The 12,433-nt window shown below is 38.1% G+C and overlaps 1 non-coding gene and 1 pseudogene across 1 annotated transcript; both read right to left on the minus strand.

Annotated features, from left to right (window-relative positions):
- Positions 1 to 3,318: 3,318 nt before the first annotated feature.
- Positions 3,319 to 3,391, minus strand: Trnae-cuc (transfer RNA glutamic acid (anticodon CUC)). The gene has a single exon. It is a non-coding gene; the product is annotated as a tRNA-Glu (tRNA).
- A 4,861-nt stretch (positions 3,392 to 8,252) lies between these two features.
- On the minus strand, positions 8,253 to 9,062 carry LOC143398193 (thymocyte nuclear protein 1 pseudogene; annotated as a pseudogene).
- Positions 9,063 to 12,433: the final 3,371 nt, after the last annotated feature.

A 12,433-nucleotide genomic window follows, 5' to 3' on the forward strand; every position in this document is an offset into this window, starting at 1 on the left:
TACTCACAATCTTCCACAGCCACAGCGGTGCGTATGAGGCCGACAGTTTATAGGAGAACTAAAGTTTCCACTGGAATGTCAAACACTTTCCCATGCATAGCCAGCAGGTCTTCTCTGCTTGAATTCTTATTTAAAACTCTTCCCATTTTTATCAGTCATGAAGTCACGTGAACAAGGGCACAAATGCAAAAGCAGGGTAGCAGAATCAATCTTCATCACTGCAGAGTAATTCAACAAACATTTCTTATAATAGGTCAGGTATTCTGCAAGGATGTCTGGATAATAGAGCTTGGGTGATCATTCTGGGTATCATTCGCAATGCATAACAGTTGGAGAGGATCTCTGCCATACCCAGCGGACAATGGAAGCTTTGAAGATACAGCTACAAAAACTATGAAGATGGTTTCCTTGTTGCTCTCATGACAATTCAGGTAAATGAAGGTCTAACCCTGGGCTCTTGGCACTTGGATTTAGAAATAAATTTTTGCCTGGATGTTTTCCAGGAAAACAGGCAAGCTTCTTATTAAATAAGACTGAGAGGGAACTGAATAAAGTTAGCTGGGTAATGGTGGACTTTGCACAATTATATGGAAAATAACCTGGGCTGAGAGCTTTGAAAACTCGGGCTACAGCCGCTGGAGAGGTAGACAGGTAGCGAAAAGGAAGTGTGATCCTTTCTTTGGATTTCAGAGTGCCAACCTTTCTCTCTCTTAGCAAGAGCCCCAAGCATGAAGACAGAAAGGGGTGGGAGGGCAGGTTTTTGAATGCATTTCTTCCCTGCTCTAACAGGGCTGTCTGATGAGGAGGTGGGTTCCAGGCAACAGTTTCACCGGGAAAAGGCTTACCATACCAATGATCAGATATTTTCCAGAAACCCTAGGTAAAACCTTGAAGGCGACTGCTCAAATTTATTGATGCAGTAACACTATTTTCCAGAATGCTGGGGGAAAAAAAAATAAGAATTAGGACCAGAAAAATATGGTAGAAAGATTGGAAAGCTCCTGAGCTGTACCTGTGTTGAAAAATTCCCAAAGTTTCTTGGAGAAACTGAATCACTCAAGGGTCCCATTAATGAGGTGTTGATGCTCAGAAAAGGAAGGAACCCCCTTGGAGGAGGAGTCTGGAAGAGGGGCATCTGTTTCATTTTCTAGGTGAGTTTCATTTGGGACTATCACCGTTCCAATGTTTCTAAATAGCTTTGATCTTCAGGACAGGCCAAATGGTCCCCTTCGATTTTCTCAAAATTGTCATATTTATTTATGTGGATATCATATCTGCAGACATGTATTAGATGGGTTTCCTCTACTGTGTTTCCTCAGCTGCAGTTTCATAATTTATACTGCCAGGCTCAGCATGTCCTTGACATACCAAGCCATTAACTTGAAATCAGGAAAGTTCTGTGAGGTCTCTAAATTCTTTCCCCTGATTATCAGACCCTATGCTGGCTGAAAATTAAATCGCTGGCTGGAAGAGAAAAAAAAATAATTGGCCTAAGTGATCATGGAAAACTCTAAACAGAAGATTTTCTTTCTCTCCCCACTTGCAATGATTTATTTTCATGGTTTTATGAGACTTTAATGAGGAAACCTTATCTGTATGCCTGGTAATTATCAACCAAATTCCCATTTCCTGTCAGAAAATCCACAATAAGTAAAACAAAAATGGCGGAATGAGGAGACTCTTTGACCCCTGACCCACATGTCTGAGGAATAACTCAATGCCACACAAAGTATGTGATTAGGAAGCATATCCTCATGTATTTCTGCTTAACCTAGATTGCCACATTCAATTTAGGATAACATTTCCATGGAGTAAGATGTTGTTGGATCCTCCTGGATGCTATCCTGTGAGGTAGATGATTTGAGCAAGGTAAAGTACAATTTCCTTCTTTATAATTTAATATCATTTCTAGACTGATCCAGTTCCTTCTGTTGGATGAATGAGGCCATACTTGAATCAAGGGCTGAATAAGTATGTTATGAACTTTGTGTTTTAAAACACTGGGATTATTTTTTTCCCCCACCATAAATCAAATCTCTTGCCCATATGAATAAAGATGCTACAACTGGGGGCCGGCAACAAAGTTTCCATGGCCACTGACTTAGGGGGTCAACATGGCTGTCTCTGGAACCTCTAGATCAAAAGGCATCAATAAAAGGAGCTAGAATGAGCATACCAGGAAGATGGAGGTTGGTAAGTGTTTTAGTCTTTTTAGAATTTTAGGACACCATAGCACCTAGAGCAGCCAAGAAGTCAGAACACATCTGAATCTTTATTTTCAGTTCTAGCTTAGTTAACAAGGTGAGAATCTTCCTTTCTTACACTTTTCTCTAGGTGTGAAATTTGTCATGCTCCCAAATAACCTACAAACTTCTCTCTCCTAGTTCTGTTATTTAAAAAGAAGTTTGCTAATGTTTTAATTGTATCCTTCTTGTTATCTGGGCCAGTGATAAAAGAATCTGAATAATAAAGAAATGACTTGTTTTAAATTTTAAAAATACTTTTCATAAATGTTTTTTTTTTTAAATCAGTGCAGAGAGGATGAGATAGGTTTGTATCAGGCACCAGTTCTTTTCCAAGAGAAAATGATATGACTCAAATTTGTCCTTGCCCTATCTAGAGTATGAGGTACCAATTTCTTTGCTCTCTGTATCCCTCCCGGTTCTTGCTTTCTCCATTGGGAATAGGAGGGGCAAGGACACCAGGAAATAGAGGTTATTATCCATATAGTAACACAAGCTTTGGACACTATTGAGTTTTTATGATCTTTTCAATTATTAACTTCTACCCTGTGATTTTGTCAATCGTAGGAGTGTTTATATTCGGCAATCTTTCTGGAGTAGTGAGTGAACTGGGCCATGCCTGTCTACTCTTCATTTTTCAGTTAAACTTGAAATGAAGAGGGAGTTCTTGGCACACCAGTATCATCCAGATGGAGCACCCTTTGAGATCAAGGGATTCTATAAATTAAGACCCAGAAAGTATATTAGTATAGAATAGTACTGTCCAACAGACATAGAAAGAACATCACATAGTAATTTTGAATTTTCTAGTAGCTACATCTGAAAAAGAAAAAAAAGAAACAGATGAAGTTTCCATTAATTTATCTTATTTTAACACAATACATTCAAGAATTATCATTTCAACATGTAATCAATATAAAAACACGAGTGAAATATTACATATACACATATTACCCCAAGTCCTTAAAATTCAATGTGCATTTAAATTTACATTGTCTCAATTTCAGCTAGACATATTTTTAAAAAATATTTTTTTAGTTGTAGATGGACATGATATCTTTATGTATTTATTTTTATGTGGTGCTGAGGATCGAACCCAGTGCCTCATGAATGAGAGTCATGTGCTCTACCACTGAGCTACAACCCCAGCCCTCAATAAGACATATTTTAAGTGCTCCATAGCCACATGCAGCTAGTGGGTAACATATTAGACAGTGAATTACTCCATGACTATATAGCCTCACATAGTTTCCATTTGTTACTCTGGGTATAGAAGTGATTGTATATAGTAAGAGTTCAGAGCCTGTTCCGGAAACTCTGCTTTCCCTGCCCTCTGTTATTATATTTTTCTACACTATCCATCCTGAAAGAAAAGGTAGAATTAGGGTTGGCCCCAGGTTTTCTCTGCTTTCTGAGAATGAAAACTTAAGACTCTAAAATGTAATCTATGGATTCTCAGAGCTTGGTACAAATAAGAATTTACTTATTAAAATGCAGATTCCTGGGTAGGACTACAGACCAAATGAAAATAGTTTCTGGAGGTTAGGCCTGGAGACATGTCTTTATCCACATCACCAAATGATCTCACACGTTGACATTTAAGAACACTCCATGGACCCTCAAATGACTTATGGTGGTATCCGTAGGAACTCCTATTTTTTCTCATTCAGGCCTTTGTTCAGTTTTCAAGACAGACAACCCACTTTTACACACATTCAAGGTACTGGATCCTTCTCAGAAGGTTGAAAATCCCTGTCCTACATTTTATAATTGCCTCAGAGACCTGTATAACACCCACAACTGAGAAACCACTCCATGCTGTATTTTTAAGACTCACACTCTCCTTTTGAGCTCTTTCCCTCTATTTTTGTGTATGCCAAGATAGCTCTTCATGTGCAACACCTCACACTTATACAACCACTTTTCTCTCAGGGACTTTTAGGATATTTATAAACATCTTCTCATTAATCTTCATTGTGCCCCTGAAAAAACAAATAACAAGCGAGATTAGCTTCACTTTGTAGGAGGGAAACTGAGGCATCTGGTAGCTGACTTGTGAGGGAAATGTGAGTCTAAAGTGAAGGGTTGAATTGCTTCTCTTTCTAGTGGCTGACTTGTGCTCTCACATCTCTAACCCCTGACATCTGTTGTCATTGAAACCGGCTTGGAAATGATACTTCCAGTAAAAACATTTACCAAAGACACTGGGCATGACCACCCGCTGCCTGGGGTGAAGGGAAGATTATTCTGTGGTTCTGTTAGGCTATGTTCTGAAATGAATACTGCATCTTCTAGAAAGGAATTATCTATAGCTCCCAATTCTCTGAAGCCAAATAATAAGCCCTTGAAGTTAAAGTTGGTGTTTCACCCCTTCCGTGGGCCCTTTTTTCCAACAGAGCTGACAGGACATTATTCACTCAGGGCTGCAGTAGGCCCAAGGAGGGCTGGAGTCTCGTGGGGGAGGGGATGCTGGGCTGTAATATCTTAACTTAGTCCCAAGGCCGTTTCTGCCCACAGACTTGAAGAATCTTTCTGCCGAGAGACACACATGTACATAGTTACCCCAGGGAAGAATTCCTTTTAAAAGAGATTTCAAATCTCTCTTTTGGCTGTCTGATAATCTCTTTCAAAGGATCCACTTTAATACTTTTATTTTTATGTGTGTGTTTTCATAACATAGTTTTATTTGTTTTTTAATTTTAAAGTTCTCTCTCTCCCTCTCTCTTTTTTTTTTCAATCTTGTAATTCATTGTAGGAAGTTTGTAAAGTAGAGAAAAATATAAAGAAGAACATTTAAATAACTTACAATCCTACCATCCCCAGAGACAATCACTACTGTTTTGTTATTTTCTTTAGTTTTTTTACTTGCTTTAAAAAAAAAATATCTGAAATGTCTGATGACTTGAAATCAGCTTTTTCTTCAAGAAGGCCTGGTTTCATTTAGAAGGAAGTGATATTTAAAAACCCACAACCTGAACCCCAGGAATGCTAATGGACGTGTAATTGTTTCTGCATCTCTTTAGCAGACAAAGCTAGAAAATAGATATTTAAAGGTAAAATCTCAAAGAGATTTTATTGATAGTTCCAATTCAAGTTCAGCACATATGGGTTTTATTTGTCCTCTTCTATCTTACATCTGCATCTCCTTTCTTCCATACCCAGAATCCTGGTACTTAATGACACCGGGATGATAGAATGAGAATATTCCATATTAACTCATATGCTTTATTCTGTATTACAGAACAGTGTGAGGATAATAGTACAAATATGCACACAACCACTGTGATTATTGAAAACAGGTTCTTAAACTGCCTATTCTCTCTCCTTTTACCCTCTCCCCATTTTAAAACATTTGTACTATGTCTACATTGTCAGCACAACACATAGACATTGCATGCTACACTCTCTCCTTTGTTCTTTAGTAGTTGTATATTTTATAGTCATCATGAGACTTCATGTCAATGCCTCTCTGATCAATTTTGTTGTTTGAATCTTGTTCTCTAATACAGATTCATCAGGAAGGACTCATGGGTTTTTGATAAATATATATTGGTACCAGGGATTAAACTCAGGGGTATTCAACCACTGAGCCACATCCCCAGCCCTATTTTGTATTTTATGTAGACACAGGGTCTCACTGAGCTGCTTAGTGTCTCACCTTTGCTGAGGCTGGCTTTTTCGAGATCCTCCTGTCTCAGCCTCCCTAGCCACTGGGATTACAGGCGTGCGCCATTGTGCCTGACTCATGGGAACAATATTATCTAAATTCTTTCATACTGAGAGCAGTTTGTACCTTGCATATTTGAGAAAGTCATTTTTGCTGGATATAAAATCTTTGGCTTACATTTTCTTTCCATTTTTATTTCAAATATGTTAACTCTGTTCTCTTCTGCTATTATCTTTAAAAAATATTTATTGTTTAGTTGTAGTTGGACACAATACCTCTGTTTTGTTTATTTTTATGTGGTGCTGAGGATCGAACTCAGGGCCCTGCGTGTGTGAGGCGAATGCTCTACCGCTGAACCACAACCCAAGCCCCTGCTATAAAGTATTATTTTTGAAAAGTCTTTTCCTTATAAATCACTTCCTCTTTTTGCTTAGATGCCTGAGGATTTTTTTTTCTTTGTCTTAAAATCCAGTATATTTTGGTCTTGGTATAGTTGTTTGGGTTGATATTCTCAAATACATGGAGTGTTCTTCCAATATATCATTTTGGGTTTTTTTTTTTTTTTCTAATTTTAGGAAAGTTTCCTTGCTTTATTGACTTTCTAGCTCATCTTCTTGCACTAACAATATTTGATTACACCATGGGGTAAGTGGAGAAAATAAAGTGTCCTATGATGCCAGTAATTTCGCTGGGTTATTGTTACTTACTCTAGTTAACAAGTTGTAAGACGCCATTGTCTATCATGAACTTACACAGCCATGGGGGGGAGCGGGGGGAATGACGTGCTTCTTCATGAAGAGTGGGAGATGTGAATCTATCTATGCCTGCCAGAACCACAAATTAAAAATCACTTTCTGAAAGATACTTATTCCTGTCCCAGTGGGTAGAACTCAGAGGTAAATGATGAGAGTGCCAAAGGATCAATGTGACCACAATAACATCAGAGGTCAGTGTTCCTCCTAAAGGAATTTCTGCTGCAGGCCATCCTTCTCTTCTTGCTCTTAGCAATGGAAGCGGTCGGTGGCTACTTGACGTGGCAAAGTTGGCAACATGATAGCACAAAAAGCATGAAATCTGAGAACCCTTACTTGAAGACCACTGAAGAGGACTTCTCAATAGACACGGGTAGACACGGGGCTTCTGATGGACACACGCACCCAACAATATTAATTGTAAGCACAGATGATGAGGATCTAGCCTGACTTCTGAGACAAGACTTGACCTTTGAGGTCTAAACCAATAACACCCCAATATTCAATTGTAACCATGCTAGAAACTGAAGTCTGTCTGGAAGAGAATCAAAATTGTGCAGATCAATTTTGTGGACTTAACCATTATTCTATTATTTTTGTGAATATTCTTGTCCACATTCTACTTCAATTTTGTATGTGATTACCAAGTATCTGTAACCCTTGAATTTCTGGATATTATTGCCATCTTTGGCCAAATATGCACTTGGCCTAGAAAGCCCTGTTCTAGAGATGAAATTTGTGCTATAGTGTATACTACCTGTAAATACATTGTTAGGCCGCCTGTAAATATTCCAGAAAATAATCACTATTCTTCAGCACTTAAAAAAATATTTCTCTGTAAATTATTATAAACTGTCTCAGTGGTTGGAAAAATGGCATTGACATAAAACAGGCTACTAAAATAAGCTTGCCAAAAGAGTTAAAGGGGATAGTGCTGGGGATTGGAGCAAAGTGTGATATATGTATTCATGAATATGTCAAAGTGAATCCCACAATTATGGAAAACTACAGGCCACTAATAAAAACACAAATGAAGATTGCAAACTAATTTTGTACATACAGATGAAATCCTTTAGCTTGATGGAGGTTCACAAAGATTGAATATTCAAACCACCGCATAAAGTGCTAAAAAAAATCAAAGTAGCATTTGAAAAAAGCTAACCCATTTAAAAATAGCTTATAGCTATTGATCAAAATAGTTCCTTTGCTTTGGTTATCTTCTTATATTTCTAGTATTTCTGTGTTAGATGTTCTTTGCTTATCTTCTGAATGTGTCATTTACTCTTATCTCTGAATTTGTTTTTATTTTTCAAATTGTCCTCTCCTCACACCTTTTATTTCTACTAAAGCATTGTCTGTTGTGATGATTGATTCTCATTTTCCAATTCTGAAAAATTCATTTCTGAAATTCAATTTCTTTTTTTTTTCTCTCTTTTTGACATTCAATGTTTTACTGAAAGAAGTAGGGGAAAAATCTGTGTGCGTGATCAGGTGGACATAACATAGAAGCTTTCACACACCTTCCTTTGTCATATAAAACCTTGCCACCTTTAGAGTAATGGCTTAGTCATTCCAGAAATACCGTTTCAGTTAACTTCGTTCCTTTCCCTCTGGGCTTAAAATAAAATCAAACTCTTCTTGGGTCAGGGGCTGGAGTGAGAATCTCTGGCGAATAAAGAGAGCCATATCTTTTAAGGGGCCACCAGTAGCTTTGTGAGGTTGGTGATAGGTTTTAAGATCCACCAGGGAGACGAACCGCTTCATTATCTGAACAAACTGTACAACCACCATATTCCATTTTTGGATTGTCCTCTTTGCTAGATGGGTCCTAATGGGGACTGTTTTTCTCAAATTGCATGTGGTCTGGGTAAGCCTTCTTTACAATCTTCATAAGCCCTATGATGCCTGGTTTTTTGCAGTTGCTATGGTAGAAGAAGGCTTCTTCCCCCAGCTTCATGCCTCTAAGGAAGTTTTGTGCCTGGTAGTTAGGAAGACCTCCCAGCATGCTATCTGCTTGGGCTATACTTTGAGATCCTCAGTGCTGAGCTTCACATCTCCACTTTTCTATAGTGGGTTCTGGCTCTGACTTGGTCAGCCAGCTGAAGTCTTCTGAGGGTTGGAGTTCTCCACTGTAGCTGATACCTCACCTGAGTTCTCAGATTTGGTACATTTTTTCTGATCGCCCTTTCTTTTCTGGGCTATCAGCCCCTGGTTGGTCTCCTCCAGGGTCTTGGCATGGTCTCTCACTGCAGGGGGCTGAAATGCAGAGGGTTCTAGAATCAACAGGGAGATACAAAAAGGAACTCGCTGCCCTTCAAAACCTGTGCAAAGTGAAGAGCTGATAATTGTGCTTTCGGGTCTTAAATCCTTCCCTCGCTTGGTTAAATGCACCATTTCCATTTTGAATAGCCTGCCCTTTAACTCTTCCCAGGTCTTCCCTTGAGCCCAGTCTTAGTCACTTGATCATTCTCTCACAACACCAGCCCTGTGCTCTGCAAAATGAACCACCAGGTGCCCAAGGCCAGCAGCGCATCCACAGGGCTTCGGGGAGGACGAAAATTATTTTTCTTTAGCTCTTACTTTTTATTGAGTTCAGTTCTTTCTGAGTTTCCATAACTTGACATTTGTTGTTCTTTCACATCTTGTAGAGTACTGCTTTCTTATGTATCTTATCTCTTCTTGAAAAGATAGGGGAGAGTTTTGATCTGCTTAATGAGCAGGTCTTTCCGACATGTTTTCCTTGTCTGTGGGATTGTTTCACTACTCTCCATTTCATTTTAACTTAGGATGGGATTTGATTTCAGATGCTTTTCACATATTTATTTAAAGTTAGCTTTTCTAAATTTAGAAGATGTGGCCCAAGACAGTATTTCTAACTTTATAAAGTATCTCCTCTTGTTTTCATGTACTGTTCAAAAACATGGTAGCTTTCTCCTAAAAATTCCCAGTTCTCTTTTCTGATATTCTTTTTTTTGGGGTAGGGGAGGTTCCAGGGCTTGAACTCAGGGGCACTGGACCACTAAGCCACATCCCCAGCCCTATTTTGTGTTTTATTTAGAGTCTCACTGAGTTGCTTGGTATATCGCTTTTGCGGAGGCTGGCTTTGAACTCGTGATCCTCCTGCCTCAGCCTTCTAAGAGCAGCTGGGATTACAGGCCTGTGCCACCCAGACCAGCTTCTTTTCTGATTCTCCTCTCTGGATTTTCTCCTTCCTTCATCTTTATTATTATTCGCTTACTGTATTTTGATCTAACTATTGGCAAACTCTTCTAAACTGGGAGCCTTGCCCCAGAATTGAGCCATGGCTGGTCAGTGTCAAGAGTTCTGAACAATTAGACTGCCCCACTCCTTGAGATGTAACCGTGGGCCTCAGGGACCCATTCTTCTGAGGGGCCAAAGCCCCCTCAGTTTCATATGTTATCTTCAAATAGATTCTTTCTGCCTCCTGGTGCACACATGTTGACTGTTTTGAGACTCCTTTGTCCCTAGGTCCATCAAATGCCCCCTAGCTTTTGTCTGCTTCTGTTTGTTTCGGTCAATGCTTTTGTCCCTCATGGACACTGGCATGATGCAGGCCTCAGGACCATTGGTACTTTTTTCCAGTACTCACAGAAGTTCCACTTGTATCCTGGAGTTCTTGAGGATACTAGTTTTGTTGTAAAGTTGTTCATGTTTTATTGATTTTGCTGACCATTATTTTAAAGGTAGGATTCAAGGATAATAATAATAATTTAAAAATGTATCTCCTGCCATCATCTTGCCTTCCAAAAATCTCTTTCAATTTTATTTTATTTTATTTTTTTGCAGCACTGGGAATCAAGTATAGAACATGCTAAGCAAGTATTTCAGCCCTCTCCAAACCTTTTTAAAACTGTATTTTAGGAAGAAATTAAATGAGCATCTGAGTTTAAGACTCCCTCCCAACCAGGTACATCTCTAATCTTGCACGTCTCTTGGTTTATGGCCAGTTGCTCTTCCTTCTGGTCTCTGAATTCCACTTTCACCTAAATCTCAGTGCCCATTCATAAGCCACCATTTCATTTTCATGTCCTTAAAGCAAACTCCATTCATTCTGAGCTTCCCATTGGTGTTATCCAGTTGATCTCTGAAGGTACCAATCATTATTTTTGTTATTGCTTTGATTACATAATTGTACCAGTTTTGAGAGTTCTGCTTCAATATTATTTTTCTATAAACTCTGTTATATTTTAATGTACAGCTTTACAAAATATAAGGTATATATCGTATATAATAAGGCATATCTCAGATTATTACAGAAATAACTGCACATATTCATGTATGATGCATGTGAAGGAGCACTTGGAAGTAAGTAAAGATCAATATATAGAAAATTATGAGAATGAATAAAACAGGACAATTTTTAATTTAGGCAAACACAGGGCTGTTGAGAGGAAATAATCATAGCAAAGTGAACAATATTGACACAATCATAGTATTTGAAGCACTGATAACCACCCTACTAAAACTTCTGAAATAATCATAGTGAAAGTAAAAGGCTGATGCAGTGGGCATATAAGATGATAGATTCTAAAAATGTAAGAAATAGCGTCATAAGCATATTGAAATATGGACAGAATTTGGAGATAAATATCAGAAAAAAAATTAGAAGATTAAGCCCAGAGAACTGAAAGGAATGGAACATAGAATTGCTATTTTTTATTATAAATTTTTCATTGTTGTTTCACTTTTAAATATGCATTTGCACAGTTTCTTTGTTAATAGGGGAAAACCATTTTAAAAGCCATGTTGGGTAAAAAGTTATTTATACTTTTCTTGTGTAGACTGCCAAATCGTTTTCAGAAAGTATATGCTAATTTAGTATTTTCAGGGTTAGTATTCTCTGATGAGTCTTTCCAGGTTGGATTTCCCCTAGAGCAACAACTCTGGCTTCTCCTGTTATGACTGCTGAAAAAAAAAAAAACTTTGCCAATTTTATAGATAGAGTAGTATCTTGTTTATTTATAAGTTTGATTACTGGTAAGTTCATATTATTTTAAAAATCTGTTTATTAAATATTTATATATATAGTAACCTGTGTCCTATACCCATTTATTTACTGGGGTCTTTTTTATGATTTTCTATGTTGCTTCATATGAATTTTTTAAAAAGTTAAGGCACTTCACCATTTATCATATTTACTATAATTTATTTTTTTTATTTTGTTCTTTTGTTGTTTAGGGACCAATTTAGCAATGTTTTTAAATTTTTTCACACACTGATGTTCAAACTTTGTATGTTTCCATCATTGCTCTCAAGCTTTAAGAGTGTATCTTCTCCCTCCTACCAAAGTCCAGAGACTTGATAAATAGCATTTCATTAGTATTCTTGATTTGGGCGACTGCTTTTTGCTATGATAAGAAACTTCCACATTTATAGGGAAAGAAATAGACAGTGCTTATGTTCTACCACAGCAGGCAGGTGATTCTGTGATTAAGCTCAAAATATCCTAAAAATAATTGGTGGAAGGGTCTCCCTGACCCTGTCACATAAACTCTCCAGGCACTACTGGGAAAAGCCCCTCAGCCCCTGGAGAAGCCCAGCAATGGTGGCTCCCTTATGCACTATCAGTGTTGAGTGGGTCCTGCTTCTTACAAAGTGTGGGTCTGAGGTTTTTATCCAGCATTGGCTCAGAAAATTTTATTGACTCCAAGTAGATCTCCCAACATTAAGTTGTCTGGTCCCCAAAGAATTTACTCTAAGCAATGTTAATTTAATTGCTAGGTTGTTGTGGAGTGGAGCCTGGGAATTGG

The sequence above is a fragment of the Callospermophilus lateralis genome, chromosome 4 (assembly GCF_048772815.1).
Source record: "Callospermophilus lateralis isolate mCalLat2 chromosome 4, mCalLat2.hap1, whole genome shotgun sequence".
NCBI classification, from domain to species: Eukaryota; Metazoa; Chordata; class Mammalia; order Rodentia; family Sciuridae; genus Callospermophilus; species Callospermophilus lateralis.